Source organism: Triturus cristatus, chromosome 10 (assembly GCF_964204655.1).
Source record: "Triturus cristatus chromosome 10, aTriCri1.1, whole genome shotgun sequence".
Taxonomy (NCBI): domain Eukaryota; kingdom Metazoa; phylum Chordata; class Amphibia; order Caudata; family Salamandridae; genus Triturus; species Triturus cristatus.
This window is the reverse complement of record NC_140593.1, coordinates 409,300,240-409,319,212: the sequence shown is the minus strand read 5'-3', so window position 1 is coordinate 409,319,212 and position 18,973 is coordinate 409,300,240.

Below are 18,973 nucleotides of genomic sequence, written 5' to 3'. Positions count from 1 at the left end.
CTCCCGCTATCCAACGCTTTCCCTACTGTTGCACTCTCTGGAGTGGGAATAGTAATTTTTACCCCTATGCTATCCAACGCTTTCCCTACTGTTGCACTCACTGGAGTGGGAATAGTAAATGTTACCCTCCCGCTATCCAACGCTTTCCCTACTGTTGCACTCTCTGGAGTGGGAATAGTAATTTTTACCCCTACGCTATCCAACGCTTTCCCTAGTGTTGCACTCACTGGAGTGGGAATAGTAAATGTTACCCTCCCGCTATCCAACGCTTTCCCTACTGTTGCACTCTCTGGAGTGGGAATAGTAATTTTTACCCCTATGCTATCCAACGCTTTCCCTACTGTTGCACTCACTGGAGTGGGAATAGTAAATGTTACCCTCCCGCTATCCAATGCTTTCCCTACTGTTGCACTCTCTGGAGTGGGAATACTAATTTTTACCCTCCCGCTATCCAACGCTTTCCCTACTGTTGCACTCTCTGGAGTGGGAATAGTAATTTTTACCCCTACGCTATCCAACGCTTTCCCTACTGTTGCACTCACTGGAGTGGGAATAGTAAATGTTACCCTCCCGCTATCCAACACTTTCCCTACTGTTGCACTCTCTGGAGTGGGAATAGTAATTTTTACCCCTACGCTATCCAACGCTTTCCCTACGGTTGCACTCACTGGAGTGGGAATAGTAAATGTTACCCTCTCGCTATCCAACGCTTTCCCTACTGTTGCACTCTCTGGAGTAGGAATAGTAAATAATTAGTATTAATTGGTAATTAATTAGTATTAATAGTTTAATTGATAATTATGTTAATTGTATTCAATTAATATTTGTAGCGGGAATAGTAAATTTGACCCTCCCCCTATCCAACGCTTTCCCTACTGTTGCATTCTCTGGAGTGGGAATAGTAATTTTTACCCCTACGCTATCCAATGCTTTCCCTACTGTTGCACTCTCTGGAGTGGGAATAGTAATTTTTACACTACCGCTATCCAACGCTTTCCCTACTGTTGCAGTCACTGGAGTGGGAATAGTAAATTTGACACTCCCGCTATCCAACGCTTTCCCTACTGTTGCACTCTCTGGAGTGGGAATAGTAATTTTTACCCCTACGCTATCCAACGCTTTCCCTACTGTTGCACTCACTGGAGTGGGAATAGTAAATGTTACCCTCCCGCTATCCAACGCTTTCCCTACTGTTGCACTCTCTGGAGTGGGAATAGTAATTTTTACCCCTATGCTATCCAACGCTTTCCCTACTGTTGCACTCACTGGAGTGGGAATAGTAAATGTTACCCTCCCGCTATCCAACGCTTTCCCTACTGTTGCACTCTCTGGAGTGGGAATAGTAATTTTTACCCCTACGCTATCCAACGCTTTCCCTAGTGTTGCACTCACTGGAGTGGGAATAGTAAATGTTACCCTCCCGCTATCCAACGCTTTCCCTACTGTTGCACTCTCTGGAGTGGGAATAGTAATTTTTACCCCTATGCTATCCAACGCTTTCCCTACTGTTGCACTCACTGGAGTGGGAATAGTAAATGTTACCCTCCCGCTATCCAATGCTTTCCCTACTGTTGCACTCTCTGGAGTGGGAATACTAATTTTTACCCTCCCGCTATCCAACGCTTTCCCTACTGTTGCACTCTCTGGAGTGGGAATAGTAATTTTTACCCCTACGCTATCCAACGCTTTCCCTACTGTTGCACTCACTGGAGTGGGAATAGTAAATGTTACCCTCCCGCTATCCAACACTTTCCCTACTGTTGCACTCTCTGGAGTGGGAATAGTAATTTTTACCCCTACGCTATCCAACGCTTTCCCTACGGTTGCACTCACTGGAGTGGGAATAGTAAATGTTACCCTCTCGCTATCCAACGCTTTCCCTACTGTTGCACTCTCTGGAGTAGGAATAGTAATTATTACCCCTACGCTATCCAATGTTTTCCCTACTGTTGCACTCACTGGAGTGGGAATAGTAAATGTTACCCTCTCGCTATCCAACGCTTTCCCTACTGTTGCACTCTCTGGAGTAGGAATAGTAATTATTACCCCTACGCTATCCAATGTTTTCCCTATTATTGCACTCTCTGGAGTGGGAATAGTAATTTTTACCCTCCCGCTATCCAACGCTTTCCCTACTATTGCACTTACTGGAGTGGTAATAGTAAATTTTACGCGCCCGCTATCCTACCTAGAAAATATTGAATATTTTTAATTAATATAACGTTAAGATATATGTATTAATTTTTTTTTTAACTTACTTTAATTATTCATTAAGTTTACTGTTATTTAAGTATTTTTAAGTATGTGTCAGTTAATTATATGTATTATTTCATTAATTTAACATTACTTTTAAAACATTTAAAAAATTCGATATTTTGACTAACTATATTATTTACAACGATATTTTGGATTCGATATTTTTGTAATTTCCTGTTTGGAGATAGGACTTCGATATTTTGGTATTCTATATTTTTGCATCGATATTTTTGTAAGTCTATATTTTTGTAGTCGATATTATGTCAGTGATCCTTGTGGATAGCACCATACTGACATTGTACGTTTACTGTGAGAATGAAGGAAGAAGCAGCAGACCATAGGACGATCCTTCCTCATTGTCTTAAGATGTCCCAACACCAGCATGGATTGCTAGATATGTTGTCGCATTTTATAATACATATGTTCCTAGTTAGAATTAAGTCAGTGCTGCCCAGACTGGTCTAGGCCATTCTTCTGCGACAATCCCTTTTTCCCTTAGCACTTTGCCCTATTCAATGTGAGCTATTGTTGATGGTGATTTCTGTCGCTGACTACTTTGTCGGTGTCTATTTTTTTATGATGGTTATGGCTACTGCTTTGACAAATTTCTTAGCTTAACTTTGAACAGTTGTTAATGCAATTGTTTGCTGATACTGTTTTGAGAGAGGAGACTTGGATGAGTTTCTGGAACTACCCTTCATGTGAAGTTTGACTTCAATCTGATTCTATTTCAATGCTCCTTTAAATCTTGCTCTTTTCCAAGAGGACTTTTTATGGGTTCTGGTAGATTAGAATCCACTTAGAGTAGAATTTTATGGAACATGCTGTAATTTACTTGCTTAACTCTAGCCATGATTTTCTTGATATTCCTGTAAACTGATTTATCTGATTTACGTATTTGAAAAAAGAGACCACAACTATATACTTAACTCTTACCTAAATGGCTACATTGATGATGTTTATTGAGATGTTTTCAATTGATGCTCCACTCCATTCTCAAACGGTGTCAAAGCTCCATTTCAGAGTAGAAGATTTTGGTGCAAAGCTGGAGATCCCTATTGTAAGCAACGGTTTGAACTAATTGAATTAAAAAGTTTCTTCACCAGCAGTTTCTGGTAGCAAAGATATGGTTCACACCCTGAATGGAGCTTTACAATAATTCCCAGGTCAGAATGAAGCACCCAATTCCCAAATCCAGTGTCCAGATCTGTAAAGCCTCGGTAGGCAGTTCTAGAAGGCAGTTGCGTTTTGAAGGTATGAGTTTAAATAGGGCAATGTTTTGTTTATGGTAGTTGTGTTTTGGTTTAGATGGTGGTATTGTGAGATTGAATGTGTGAGTAAAAAGAAGTATTAGGAAGCTGTTGAAGAAAAAAAAGTGTAGAATTCAGGCCTGCTGTAGATCAAAGATCCCTGGATATATATATACTTCTCTGTGTCAATGGTTTAGGTAATGGTACCTCACACACTACACTGTGTCTTCCAAATAAGAAATGAGTCTTCTATTCAATTTATGTGTGTATATATATATATATATATATATATATATATATATATATATATATATATATTCTCCCACGCTTGGCTCCATGCAAGGCAGTTGGCGCTCTGATGACGGTGCGAAAGGTAGATACGGCAGAGCCCAGCCGTTTTAAATTAACCACAGCTTCTCGGAAGAGAAATTCTACTCGCACTCACGGGTTCAGGTTGCATTTTTTTATTACGGCAACAACGTCCATAAACAGCTCAACAGCCCAACGTTTCGGTCTGTCCTCAGACCTTGATCACGGGTGCAAGACACAATGTCAGATGCTTACTTTTTAAAGATACATGCACCGGTATTACATCATATCCTTTGACATAGTGCTTTGTAGTGTCATATATTAAAGTGCAAATAAACTTTACAAATAATAATTGTCAATATTCATTGTAGGGATATTAAACACACTACATTCTATTAGGCCATGTTATATTATGTTTTGACCAAATATGTAATCCAATTGTTTTATAAAAAGTCCACTCGTTATATGTGTACGCATATTGTGATAACTTATTCCATCAATACATGTCATATAACCCTCTGGTGGGGGATGATATTTTCTTCAAAAGCTGTCATAATATGGTTATGTTTTTTCACTAATGTGATTCTCATATTTTACCCTCTGGTGGGTTTTGCAATGTATATCTCCCCATTTTTGGGGGGACTATTTAAGTAATGTAGGGACCTGTATTTTATGTTCATATCCTACCACATTGCTTCTCTTAGCTATCTACTGGGGGCCAAGGAATTGTATCCTAATATGAACGAACTTAAAAAAGGGTGATTAAAAAAAGTGATTAAAGAAAATATTTTGATGATAAACTAATAACAAATAAAAAAGTACAAAATAAAATTTTGGTCACATTGGAATCACTTTCTTGCCATTAATCCATTTTTCTACAGTTCCAAATTACTAATTGTCCACCCGATGTTACTTATCAGCGTGATTGGATTCCCCAATTCCTGAGAGACTATTGTATTTTATTTTCCAAATAATTTGTTACATTCTTTCACAGTTCATTATAGGTGTGAATGCATTTCCTCATCCCCACCAATGAGATGGATCTAGCGCAAACAAGGATAGACATTTACAAATATATCAGAAAATTAAAACTTGTAAAAATATATAAAGAAAAATGGAAATTCAACACCTACATAATAGAGTGCCCCTGCAAATTAAAATATGTAGGGAGCACAGAGTGTGAACTAAAAAAACGCATACTGGAACATGTGAGAGCAACAATAAATGGGGATCGTAGCTATGCTGTGGCAGAACATATGGAGAAACACCATGAGGGTGATTGGAAAAAACTGAAATTTTATGGAGTGGAGATGGTTGAACGCCATGTGAGAGGTGGCAATCGTGAAAGAACTTTGAGACAGAAAGAATCCCGTCATTTCTTGTCTTTCAGAACTTTAACCCCGTACGGCCTTAACAAGGATGAGGAAATGCATTCACACCTATAATGAACTATGAAAGAATGTAACAAATTATTTGGAAAATAAAATACAATAGTCTCTCAGAAATTGGGGAATCCAATCACACTGATAAGTAACATCGGGTGGACAATTAGTAATTTGGAACTGTAGAAAAATGGATTAATGGCAAGAAAGTGATTCCAATGTGACCAAAATTTTATTTTGTACTTATTTATTTGTTATTAGTTTATCATCAAAATATTTTCTTTAATCACTTTTTTTAATCACCCTTTTTTAAGTTCGTTCATATTAGGATACAATTCCTTGGCCCCCAGTAGATAGCTAAGAGAAGCAATGTGGTAGGATATGAACATAAAATACAGGTCCCTACATTACTTAAATAGTCCCCCCAAAAATGGGGAGATATACATTGCAAAACCCACCAGAGGGTAAAGTATGAGAATCACATTAGTGAAAAAACATAACCATATTATGACAGCTTTTGAAGAAAATATCATCCCCCACCAGAGGGTTTTATGACATGTATTGATGGAATAAGTTATCACAATATGCGTACACATATAACGAGTGGACTTTTTATAAAACAATTGGATTACATATTTGGTCAAAACATAATATAACATGGCCTAATAGAATGTAGTGTGTTTAATATCCCTACAATGAATATTGACAATTATTATTTGTAAAGTTTATTTGTACTTTAATATATGACACTACAATATCCATAATGCAAAACACTATGTCAAAGGATATGATGTAGTACCGGTGCATGTATCTTTAAAAAGTAAGCATCTGACATTGTGTCTTGCACCCGTGATCAAGGTCTGAGGACAGACCGAAACGTTGGGCTGTTGAGCTGTTTATGGACGTTGTTGCCGTAATAAACAAATGCAACCTGAACCTGTGAGTGTGAGTAGAATTTCTCTTCCGAGAAGCTGTGGTTAATATATATATATATATGTATAGATATATAGATATATATATAGAGATAAATAGATATAGATATATACATATATATATATATATCACCACAACTCGTCTTTGATTTATACGACGCCTGCTGCCAACAAATGAGAGCGGACCCAGAGGTGAGTGCAGTTTATCATAATTTATTCACATTCACCGCAAACAAATCTCGCCATATATATATATATATATATATACTTTTCAAAACTCGTGGGGCGCTCTGGTCAGCTCCTATCTTGAAATTTTCGGGGTGATTTGGCAAGAGGGGGCCGAGAAAAAAGGGAGGTCCCAAAACGTGTTTTCTCCATGTTAATTTCCATAGGAAACTTTAGACACGGCTACAGCCCAAACTGCTGAACGGAATTACACCAAATTTGGCAAAACAGTAACCCTTGGTTCAGAAAGAGACCTTTTCTTTAAATTGTGTAAATCCGTTTAGTAGTTCCTGAGAAATTCAAAAAATAGAGGTCAGAAAATCAATTTCCCGTAGGAAACTTTAGACACAGTTATAGCCGAAACTGCTGAACGGAATTACACCAAATTTGGCAAAAAGGTAGCCCTTGGTTCAGAAAGAGACCTTTTTTTTAAATGGTGAAATCCGTTCAGTCAGTAGTTGCTGAGAAAATCAAAAAATAAAAGTTTCGATATTTAGAGGCGCGGTGGATCCGCTCACCCTCCCGATCACAAGCTCAATTCGAATTGGCTGTCAACCCTCCAAACCAGGAAGTGTTGGCAGCCATCTTGTGCCTCGGTAACCAAGGCACAAGAAAACTGGGTAACAAAGGTGAAAGAAATGAAAAGGGGGCAGGGTAGAAACACCCTGACCTCCTAAGCCTGCTCAGGGGGTCCCACAAGGACCCCCAAGGCCAAAAAAAGCTTCTTTTTTTTTAAATCGCAGAGATTCGAGCACCCAGCGCGAATTTCGCCCGAATTTTATTTTTCAAAAATGAAGCGCGGACTACCGCACTTCGTTATTATTTAGCCCCCATTGGGGTTACAGTACCCAGTTCTGTAAATGTATGTGCGTGACTCCCTGCCCCAAGCCAGGTGCCTGCATTGCTCTCAGGTGGCAATGGCTGCTCGCCAGAAGTTGCAGGCCACGTAGGTATCCTGGCTGAGAAGCAGCCACGGGCCTGTGTGGCTCATAGTCAGGATTGTCATCACGGAGGGGGAGGTGGATCTTGGCGCATCACAGCCCGCACGGTGTGACTCAGGGCCGAGCATGGAAGGATGCCAGCGAGCTGTAAGTATTTCACAGTGCAGGACATCTGTCTGACAGCGGCCTTCAAGGTTACTGACTCACTTCTTCCCACGGGTTTAGAGTGATTTGTGACAGGCTGCAAAGTACATTAGCACCCCCTGGGAAGCTGGGATTGACCCAGCCAATCAGAGCGCCTGGAAGGCTGGCGCCAAGCCCTGCTGCATGCCCAGCTCTGGCTCGGTGGCTGGGACATGAAGCAGGCAGGCACAAGGCGTGGGGTTTATTCGCCTCTGTGCGGGAGATTAGGAGGACAGGTGTTGATTGCTTTATTATCCACAAGCTTTCGGGTGTTAACAGCTGTTAATTGCCTTCAGTTGGGGTCATAATTGAAAGCACGTAACCAGCAGCAGTTAACTCTTCCAGGAGCGAGCATTAATGTGCACCAGGAACGCACGGAGGACAACAGCAAAGTTAAATTTCATTTCAGTAAATAACAAGTCACCTCTGCTGCTGAGCAACAACCCACTGAACTTCCTTTCACCGTCTGCTGAAAGTCGTAATGTAAAGGTATGACTTCATTGTGTTTCTAATGCTCCCTTGTGTTATTCTCTGTATTTCTCTACCCAGGCCACCTCCTGTCTCTTATCCTTTCAGCACCTGTCCCTTTCTGCTGTCTCTAGGCTTCCCTGTCACTCTTTTTCAGAGGCACACATTGTCTCTTCTCCGCCTTTACACTCCACTCTCCACTCTCCTCTCTGCCTCTTCCCTTCTCTGATACCTCAAATCTGTCTCACCTCTGTGCTCCCTCCGCCCTCTCTCCCCACCTTCTTCCTGCCGCCCGTGGCCCATTCGCCTTCTGTCCATCCTCTCTAGCGCCTTGAATCCTACACAGCGCAGTCCTTTTAAAGTAACATACTACAGAATACATATGAAGAGAGCGCCCAACACCCACCCACCACAGCCCAGAGAGGCCAGAGATGGGTGTTGGGGTTCTCCGGCATCATGCTCTAACTCCAGTTAATGCCCTCACCGACCAACCTGAGGGGCAATTGGGGAAGCACAGAACCGTGACTCCAGGAAGCCGAATTATCAACACCAGAAAGACCACTGATGCCAAAAAGGTACAGAACCGAACCACAGTCCATTCTGATGGAGCCTCGAAACCACTAGCAGGTGGAGCCCGACTCACTAGCGCTGTGAGGCCTGACAATGGCACAGTGCGCTATACAAATACGTCTAGTGGGACACAAATGCCCCCCATGGAAATGTTTGAATACTCTTTCTTCCTTTGGCGTGGCATAGCACCAGTGTCCTGCAGGAAACTCAGTGGGTTATGTGTCTGCTGCAGGCAAGCTGGATAACACTGGTTTTAATTCTGCGAGACGGATGCACACTCCTGGGGCACTACAAGTATTCAGTTGGATAATAGTGAGAGTGCGCTGTCAGTACTGATAGTAAGGGGAAAGTGACTGCTTCACTCCAGGTTACTACAGACGCTGCCTCCAATCCAGAGCTTTTCACTTACAAATCAATGATTTCAGGGTTGTCAGTCTAATTAGTTCAATGAAAGCAAAACAAAACAACAACACCCAGAACGCATTAGGCTATTGCACAAAAGTCCAGAATTGAAAACTGGCGGCTGTGACCTGAATGGAGGTGGTCCTCCTAGTAACAGCTGCTCGACACAGACCCATCTACAGCACGCTAAAGAAGGGACGGGCTGTTTCTGACCTTCATTCTCAGTGTCTCGAGGTGGCGTAGTTTTCGATGACTTTATACACCGAAGAGGAGTGAGAAGAATATGGTAAGGGTATACCCTTGCTTCTCTATTTTACTAAGCAATAAACACAAGGAGAGGGGAGACCCAGTTATTTGTGACAGTGTCTGTCTTGCCTGTGTCCGAGACAAGTGAACTTAATGCACCCAGGTAAATCGGTGCCGCCATCACAATTTCTCAGACAGTAAACTTTCTCTGAGATGATGTGAAAAATAGGAAAACAAACAAACAAACAAAAAAAAAAAAATATATATATATATATATATATATATATATATACACACACACATATATATTCACTGAAAAAAACATAGGTTTCAGGGACGTTATAGTTAGAAATTAGCATTTAAAAATCCTTTGAAATTCACTGAAAAAGCCATAGGTTTCAGGCACGTTATAGTTAGAAATTAGCATTTTAAAAAACTTAGAAATTCACTGAAAAAACCATAGGTTTCAGGGACATTATAGTTAGTTGGACATTTCACTCATACAAAACCATAGAAATTCCACCGTTATAGTTAGTGGAGCTAACTATAACTCGCACCCCCGCAATGCACTGCTGATGACGTCACATATTACATCATTCATGACATGGTCAGTGATATCACTGATGACATAAACAGTTCATTAATTTTGTTTCAGAAAACGTCCCAGTAAAGATAAGTTAATTTGAAGAAAAGCACCAGTTTGTTTTCTGTGACTCTAGCCTTGTAAATCTACTAGGGAGAGATTTGCTGTGCAAGTTAAATTTGACATCAGGATGGTGTTGCTTTCCAGACCCATGATGAGGATGTAGATTTTAAAATGGCAAGACAGCAAAATGAGACAGAAATGTTCCCTTTGTTTCCCACAGAAGAATTAACTGATGATTTGAAAGAGAAGGTGAATGTTGAAGTTTTGGATCTCACAGGGAAAGACATCAGACTTATAAAAGGTGTAGAACCAATACAGATTATTGTAAAGTAAAACACAGTGTTTCCCAGAACACCCCCATACCAGTTGACACCAGAGGCTATTGCTGGATTAAAACCAGTCGTAGAAGACATGTTACAGAAAGGAATTGAGAGGGAATTGATTTGAAGTCCATGTAACTATCCAATTATGGGTTTACAGAAGTCCAATGGAAATTATAGAATGGTGCAAGACCTGAAGCAAATTCATGATATTGTATCGTTGTTCCCTGTTGTTCTATGGTACTAAATCCAGCCACAGTATTTTTTCAGATCCCGTGTTTGGCATAGTGGTTAGAGTCATTGATTTATGTCAGGTTTTCTTCTCAGTGCTATTGCACAAAGAAAGTCAATATCTGTTTTCCTTTGTGTTCCAACACAAAGTATTAGCATGGTGTCATGTCCCACAAGGGTTTACAGAAAGTCCATCCATTTTCAACCAGATTCTGAAAAGAAATCGGGAGACCTTATGAATGCCAAGAAAATTGACCCTTGTGCAATATATTGATGACTTGCTTGTGGCATCAGAGACATGAGAAGTTTGTACACAAGACACCATTGCTTTATTGAACTACCTGGCTGAGAATGGCCACAAGGTGTCTGCAGGAAAGCTGCAGTACAATCAGAAAGAAGTTCAATCTGGGATGCCTCACTGTGAAAGGAGCTAGAAAGGTGTCACCAGAGAGAGTGGAAGCAATCTTAAAGATACATCCACCACAAACTCAAAAGGAAGTCAGGATGTTTTTGGTTATTGTTGGCTACTGTAGACAGTGAATACCAAACTTTCGCCTAATGGCAAAACCTTTAGTAGGGTTGACACACAGGGACATGTCGATGGGACAACGACTTCTCAAAAGCATTACTAAAGTTGAAAGACAAATTGAGTCATGCCCCAGCACTAGGAATGCCTGATTATTCAAAGGAATTTACACTACTTTGCAGTGAGAGAGGTGGGTGCTGACACAGATGCACGTAGGTGCCTGAAAGCCAGTGGCATACTTCTCCACTACACTTGATCCCGTAGCTGCAGGTCTTCCCGGTTGCCTAAAAGCAGTTACCATGGTGAGCACTAGTCTGGAAAAGAGCAAGAACACAGTGATGAGTTAACACTTAATTGTTATGCTCTCTGTGGAGTAATTGTTAACAAGATTTAAAACACAGCACCTAACCCTTAATCGCTTGTCAAGATACAAACAAACCATTCTGTCCTGTGATAAAGTAGTTCGAAAAAGGTGCCATGTGCTTACCCTTCAACTTTTCTGCCTGTAAATGATGCTGATTATGATACAATTGAAAATGAATGCCTAGATGTCACAGATTTATGCACCAAAACAAGACCAGATATTAAAGATGAACCCATAATTGAGCCCAATCATGTACTTTTTGTAGACGGCTCATGTTTAAGAGGTAACAATGCTACACTAAGAGCAGCATATGCAGTTTGCACAATAAATGATGTTATTAAAGCTTCCTGGCTTCAAAGAGTTACCTCAGCACAAGTTATAGAATTGATTGTCCTAACCAGAGCATGCAGTTTAACTGCACAAATGAGAGTCTCCATTTTACAGAAAGCTAGTATGGGTTTGGTGCTGTCCACAACTTTGGGAAATTGTAGTAACAATTAGTTTTTTTGACTTCTTCCGGTACACCAACATGGAATGGAATCCACATCAAGACTATATTAGATGCTCTTCAGTGTGTAGCTCATCAAAGTGGTAATGATTACGTTGCCATGGATTCAATGGCACAATATTGTGCTTTGTTGGCGTGCACATTTAATGGAAATATCACATGTGAGTCGGAGGAAGAGTTCATTCACAATGTTGATGAAAGTCACTGATACAGGGGATGAATTAAAGAGAGTGCAGGAAAATGTTTCAAAGGCAGAACAGAGCAGTTGGACAAAAGCAGGTTGTGAGAAAAATCCAAATATGACAATTGGATGTCTGCTGATGGAAGACAAGTTTTACCTGATAGCTTGTTATTTCCAATGACACAGTTTTATCATGGATACACTTATTTAGGTGGGGATTCAATGGTGAGACACTTTGGGCAAAGCTGGTACAATCCCAAATTTTGAATGTTGGCTGAAGAAATTTGCCACAGATATGTAATATGTCAACAAATGAATGCAGGAAAGAGAACACATGTTTCATGGACACACATAGTGAGGCCAGGTGGTCCCTTCAACAGGATGTAAATTGACTTTATCGAGATTCCGGTTATAAAGGGCTGAGATACGTCCTGGTCATTGTGTGTATTTTCTTGAGATGGGTGGAAGCCTACACAACCTGGAGAAATTATAGCTTCACTATAGCAAAACTGGTATTGTGGGTGCTGATACCCAGGTACGGAATGCCAATTTCTCTTGAGTCAGTCAGAGGAACTCATTTTAATAATGAGGTTCTGAAAAAAATCTGCAGAGAATTACGATTGAGCAAAGATTGCACTGCAATTACAGACCTGAAGGTTCTGGAATAGTCGATTAGGTGAACAGGACTATCAAGTCTCAATTGGCCAAATGTTGTGCTTCAACTTCACTGAAATGGGCATAAGCACTACCCTTGGTGTTCATGAGCATTCAAAGATCTCCAGACAGGACAAAGGGTTTATTAGCACACAATATTCTCATGGGCAGGACAGGGTCATGAGATTACCAGCTGTCCCTTCAAATGCTCTCTTGAATTTCACTGATGATATTACTTTGGATTACTGCAAGGGATTCACTAATGAGGTCCATTCTATTCTTCATCAGGTTTTGGCTTCAACACAAGATCCACACTAAGAACAGAGCCACAACCTCAGTCCTGGTGATTGGGTCATGATCAAGAAGCACGTTCGGAAGGCTTGTCTAGAGCCCAGATTGAAAGGCCCCTTCCAGGTCATTTTTATGACAAATACTGCTGATAAGTGTGCTGGAATTCCAATCTGGGTTCATGGCACATACACCAAACCAACAGTGGTCTATGATCCTGAGCTAAGAACATTGGTGACTGCACCACTCATGAGACCACCAAGACCAGCAGCACTGTTGCCTGTACAATGCAAAGAGGAAGAGAGGGGTGAAGATCAAAAAGCTGAATGAGAAATTCAAGTGCCTGAAGTTACACGGAGTGGATTCGAAGTCTCTAAAGAAAAAGAAGGAGAGACCAATCCTCAGAATGGAAGTGTCACTGAAATTGTGCCTGCACAAACAGAAGATCTAAGTGATGGAACAAGTACTGGATCAGGAAAAGTTTTCACTTAACACCAGAGACAGAAAACATAGCAAAGAATTCTACTGAACCACATACACACCTTAGATAAGAAGATAATTTTAAATATTATTTAATGCGCTATAGGAAAGATGATTTTTCTACTAATGTTTACTCTAGGTTAGTACAAGAATACACTAATTCCATGGATACAAAGGACTGTTATGTCTGCGCACACTTACCAATGTCTGCTTTAGAAGAAGTAACATACTACTACATGCCTTTATCTTATGCACTTTCATGAAGCATCCTACATTCATTAGTTCAAAGACAAGGACATTTTGAATATTTCTATTTGAACTATGATGTCATACTTTTCAGAGTTCCTTTGGTAGAAAACATGAATTTACACCTGCAAGCAAAAGGGATGGATACAGCTTGGAATTTTTTCTTTCCACACAGACCTATAGATAGCGTTAAAGCTTACAAGAACAATCTAACATGCTTAATGCAACCAACGGGAAAAAATATACATAATGGCTTTGGAAGAAAGGTACACTGACATAACACGAATTAGTGATAAAAATAGTGATGTTTTAGAAAATGTTTGGAAAAAGAAAGAGAAAAAAATTCAGAAAGAACATGTTTTACACAAAATTATGATTAGAAAGTGAACACAAAGCAAATATTTGTGTTTACAGAAGAAGGACATCCATATGAAACAAACATGTAGAAATTAGGAGTTGTGATCGAGGCGGAGCTTGCCTGGCTGTAAGAGGGTCGCTCGGTGATCGAGCTCTGCCATCCACCGACACAATCCAGCAAAATTTGCAGCTTCTCTCGTACCACAGGGGAGCAGAAAGCCTGTTATGGAGATGCATGCCATCTGCTGTAGCTATCGAAGCGATCCAGCCTTGCCTAGCGTTGGCACGACCGGAAATCAATGACGCACCATTTGCATCGGCGCGCGGCCTTGAGGCGGGGCCGTTGCGCGAGTTGCGGTGCCCGGTGCGAGCCAGCCGTGTACAGGATTGAAAGGAGCGCTGAGGACCTGCTGCGATCCCTTGCTGGGTGTTGCGGCTTCGTGGAGGACTGCAGCAGCGATCCGGAGTAACGCGGATCGGAAGGTGAGCCAAGCTCTACTGCGAACTGCAGACCGCGGGCCTTGCGGGTGATCGAAGTGTGAAGGGCTCGCTCCCGCTGCCTTCACTGCGGCCCTGCTTACCCGCTGCATACAGGACTCACACTGCTGCCCACATAACCCTGGGACTCTATTATATTGTTCCGTCCATGAAACCGACGGTTGGCCCCGCTGCTGCCGGTGCTGTGCCCCAGTTTTCCTATGTCGAGCTCTTGCGTGCCGATAGCGGCCTGGGGACACTGCTTGTGAAGTAAAGCTCCACTGGTACCATAACTTCTATGCACTTGGGGGACGGATACTTTAGGGAAACCTGATAAGGTGGAGTGCTGCCTGTGGTTCTCCCCCTCCCCCCCTGTGGCCATTGCTCTTCTAGCACGCCGCGGTCAGAGCGGGCTGCATAGAACACACTCTGTTGAGCCAGTGTTGTGGGGTGGTGCATGGTGCTTGGCATAAACTCATCGGGCGGCTGGACTCACCAGAAGCACTACCATGGGCAAACCAGACAAGTCGCAACCAAAACTTAATTTCAAGCAGCGTAAATCGAGGCACTATGAGGATACGACTGATTCGGCGACAGTTGACCCAGACAACCCTGCGGAAGACACTGTGGGTGACATTAAACAGATTATCACATCCATGCAGCGGGGCCTGACGGCTATTGATGCCAAAATCGACACATTGGCCTACAGGATGGACAGAATGGCTGAAAGGGTCGATAAACATGCGGACCTCCTAGACATGGCGGAGCGTTGCATTACTGAAACAGAGGAAGCCCAAACTGACACCAATAAAGCCCAGCGACATGTCGAGAAAGCCCTGGTGGCATTGCAGGACAAGGTAGAAGATTTAGAGGCAAGGTAGAGGCGGTGTAATCTCCGCATTACGGACCTACCCGAATCAACAGCTATGGGCCCCATTGAACTTGTTGCTGAAAATCTTCTTAAAACTCTGCTAGGCGCTGATGCTTTCTCTGCTATGTTCGTGGTAGAGAGGGCGCACCGCTCGCTGGGCCCCAGACCTCAGCCTGGCATTCCTCCACGGCCATTCATAGCTAAACTACTTATAACGGGATAGAGATGCAGCGTTGCGCAGGGCGAGAGAACTGGGTACCTTGCAGTATGAGGGGTCCTCTCTCTCCCTCTTCCTTGACTTAACCATCAAAGTGCAGGAAGCCCAAAGGCAATTTGTCCCCTTGAAGCACAAGTTGTGTGATCAACACATCAAGTATGCTATGCTGTATCCTGCGAGGTTGAAAGTTCTCTTTGATGGCAAACCTAGAATTTTCTCGGATCCGCAAACTCTTCAAAAAGCTCTCAAGTCCTAGCAGACGGCTGGCAAGCGCAGGAGGGACTGTGGGGATGATGCTGGAGACGATGCCTCGCCGCACGATCTTGATGAGAATGATTGAATGGAGTTTAAGCGAATGTTGGCCATATTGATTCTTCTTTTGTATTTTGCATAACTGCTTATTGAGTTGCTGCTGCCCTGATATCTCCGTTCTGCTGAGGGTTCCTTATGTCTAATGATGGTTATTTTACATTTGCAGTTCCTTTGTCCTGCAGGGTATCCTTGGAGTAGAGATATTTGTGGAATTGTAGTTTGATTTGGACCCCCTCAGAGGTTGCTACCCTGAAAGTGAAGCTTTATTGTATGCTTAACGGTGGAGTGGTGGAGGGCGTTGAAGTTTGAGATCGCTGGGTAACATCCGCCCCAAAGTGTTACCCGTTGTTGTTGATGTTGTTTTATTGCAGGTCATATGTCGTTGTTTTTGCTCCTTGAATTGGGTGGTGGTTGGGTCACTTGGGGGTCGGTACTATCCAGACACTAGCTCACTCTATATGCTGATTGCACAACAATATGGATCATAGGAAACGATTGAAGTTCCTGGCATGGAACATCAGAGGTCTTAATGACCACAAAAAGGTGCGGAAAATACTAGCCTATTTAAAGAGAAAGGAGGTTGACATAGCCTTACTGCAAGAGACGAACCTTTATCCGAGCTGTAATCTATTGGCGGGTAGTCGTTTGTTGGGTGTTTTTCATGCTGCTGGCTTCACCTCTCACTCTGGGGGTGTTATGACCTGGGTTAACCCCGGGGCAAAGCTCCGGATTGAAAGTTGTGAGACGGACCCTTCTGGTCGATATGTCATAACCTGCTGCTATAATAACGTTACGGATCTACTTGTAGTAAACTCCTATGGCCCGAATTATGATGACCCGCAGTTCTATTAATCCCTTTTTCGGGCTATCAAGACACAATCCCCTCTACCGGTGGTGTGGGGTGGGGACTTCAATTGTGTCTTAGACCCAATGCTCGACCGTTCTAAGGGACCAATGATAACCCTGTCGGCAGCTGCCAGAGCGATTGTAGATTTCTCTATACAACTGCAACTGGTGACCGTGTGGAGAGCTCGCTCCGGTGCTAGGAGGGGGTTTACAGACTATTCGACACAACATGACAAACATACACGCATAGACTACTGGCTCATTTCGCAAGCGTTAATGCCCAGGGTACAGGACTGTGCAGTGCTAGCTCGAACGTTCTCTGATCACTCACCTATTCTGTTGACTCTTTCAATACCTCCGCGAGGACCTCCTCCCTTCTTATGGCGGTTCCCTCCCTACTCGTTGTTAGACACAGTTTTTAAAGCAGAACTGAATGATGCAATTTCAGAGTTTTTTATGATTAATATTGGACACAGTAGAATCTTTTGCCACCATATGGGAATCATTTAAGGCTTACATTAGGGGCATAGACATCAGTAAACATGTGGGAGTCCTTCGCTCTATACAAGATAGACTGGCATTTTTAGAAACCCGGACAGCTACTTTGGAGGAAGAACTGACACGGGAGTCTACTCCCCAATTACGTGAACCACTAAAATCCTTGATAGACTAATTCAATTCCGAAGCAGACAGTGAGGTCAAGCATATGGGCAAATATGCTACACCTAGATTTTATGGCGAGGCAGACCGTCCGGGCTCGGTTCTAGCAGCACTGGCTAAACATAGGTTGGAATCTAGTGGCGTGTCCATTTTGTTAGATGCTGAGGGTTCGACTTGGACAGATCAGATAGATATTGCTAATCAGTTCCAGAATTACTAACAAGAGCTACATAGCTCAAAAGTCTCCCCTAGCAATGCGGACATACTGCAATATCGGGAGTACATTGAGTTGCCCTGGTTGCAAAACTGGCACAGATTTTGATGTGCCCTATAGAACTCGTGGAAATACGTCTAGCGTTGAATTCGATGAGGGGGGGCAGCGCTCCTGGACAGGATGGGTTCACAGTAGCATTTTATAAAGCCTTCAGTGATCTGTTGATTCCCCATTTGGCCATCATGTTTCAGGAGATGGGGCAGACGATGTCATGCCGCCAACCATGCGGGAGGCCCTGATCGTTACTCTATTGAAACCAGACAAGGACCCCCAAAGATCTTTGCCAAAATTCTAGCTCCTGCCTCAGTTGATCGGTCCTGAACAGGCAGGGTTTATTCAGGGCCGATCACTCTCGCATAATCTTCGAACGGTGTTTGGAGCCCTTCAGCATACCTGTCAGGAAGTCCCAGCTGCAGCGGTCTTCTTAGATGCTGAGAAGGCCTTCGATTCCATTGAATGGTCTTTTTTCTACACTGTGCTACTTCGCCTGGGGGTCAGCGATGCAGTTGGTGGCGGTACTTTTTACTCATCGGTTGCTCGAGTCTGTGTTGGAGATATGGTTTCTGATCCTATTTTTATTTCGCAGGGCACTCGACAAGGGTGCCCCCTGTCCCCGCTATTGTATGCTTTAGCTGCTGAGCCCTTGTTGAGAGCACTGCAGGAATATCGTGGCCATAGGGGACTATGCTTCCCTGACTATAATTTAATAGTGTCAGCCTATGAGGACAATAAGCTTTTGTATATTAGAAACCCGGAACTTCATCTATCTCCTGTTATTCGTGAGGTGCTGCGATATGGTGGGCAATCAGGGTTGAAAATCAATTGGGATAAATCTATGATTTTCCCGCTGACACCTAGCATGACTCCCACACAGTTGGATTATCCTTTGCAGTGGACTTCTGACCCGATCCGCTACTTGGGCATTCAGGTTCATTCGGATGCAGACCTAGTGATCCAAGCAAATTATGGAAGAGCAATTGCCAAGCTGAGTGATGATGTTGATCGCTGGATTCGTCTTCTGCTCTCACTAGTGGGGAGGGTCTCATTGATGAAGATGGTGGTGTTGCCCCGCTTTCTCTTTCTTTTCGTTAATATTCCTATAATAGTTCCTCGTCACATGTTTAAGGAGTTACGTATGTTGATGACTAGACTAGCCTGGGCGGGTAAAGCCCGCAGATCTGGCTGGACACTCTCATGTTGCCATGTACTGCAGGAGGTTTGGGTATACCAGATTTTGAACTTTATTACCGGGTTGCACAAGCTTCGCACGCTCATGCCTGGATTCATGGTCCCCAGAATCTTCCACATCTCCACATAGAGAAAGTCGCTGCCGCACCTGAGCCATTACCTT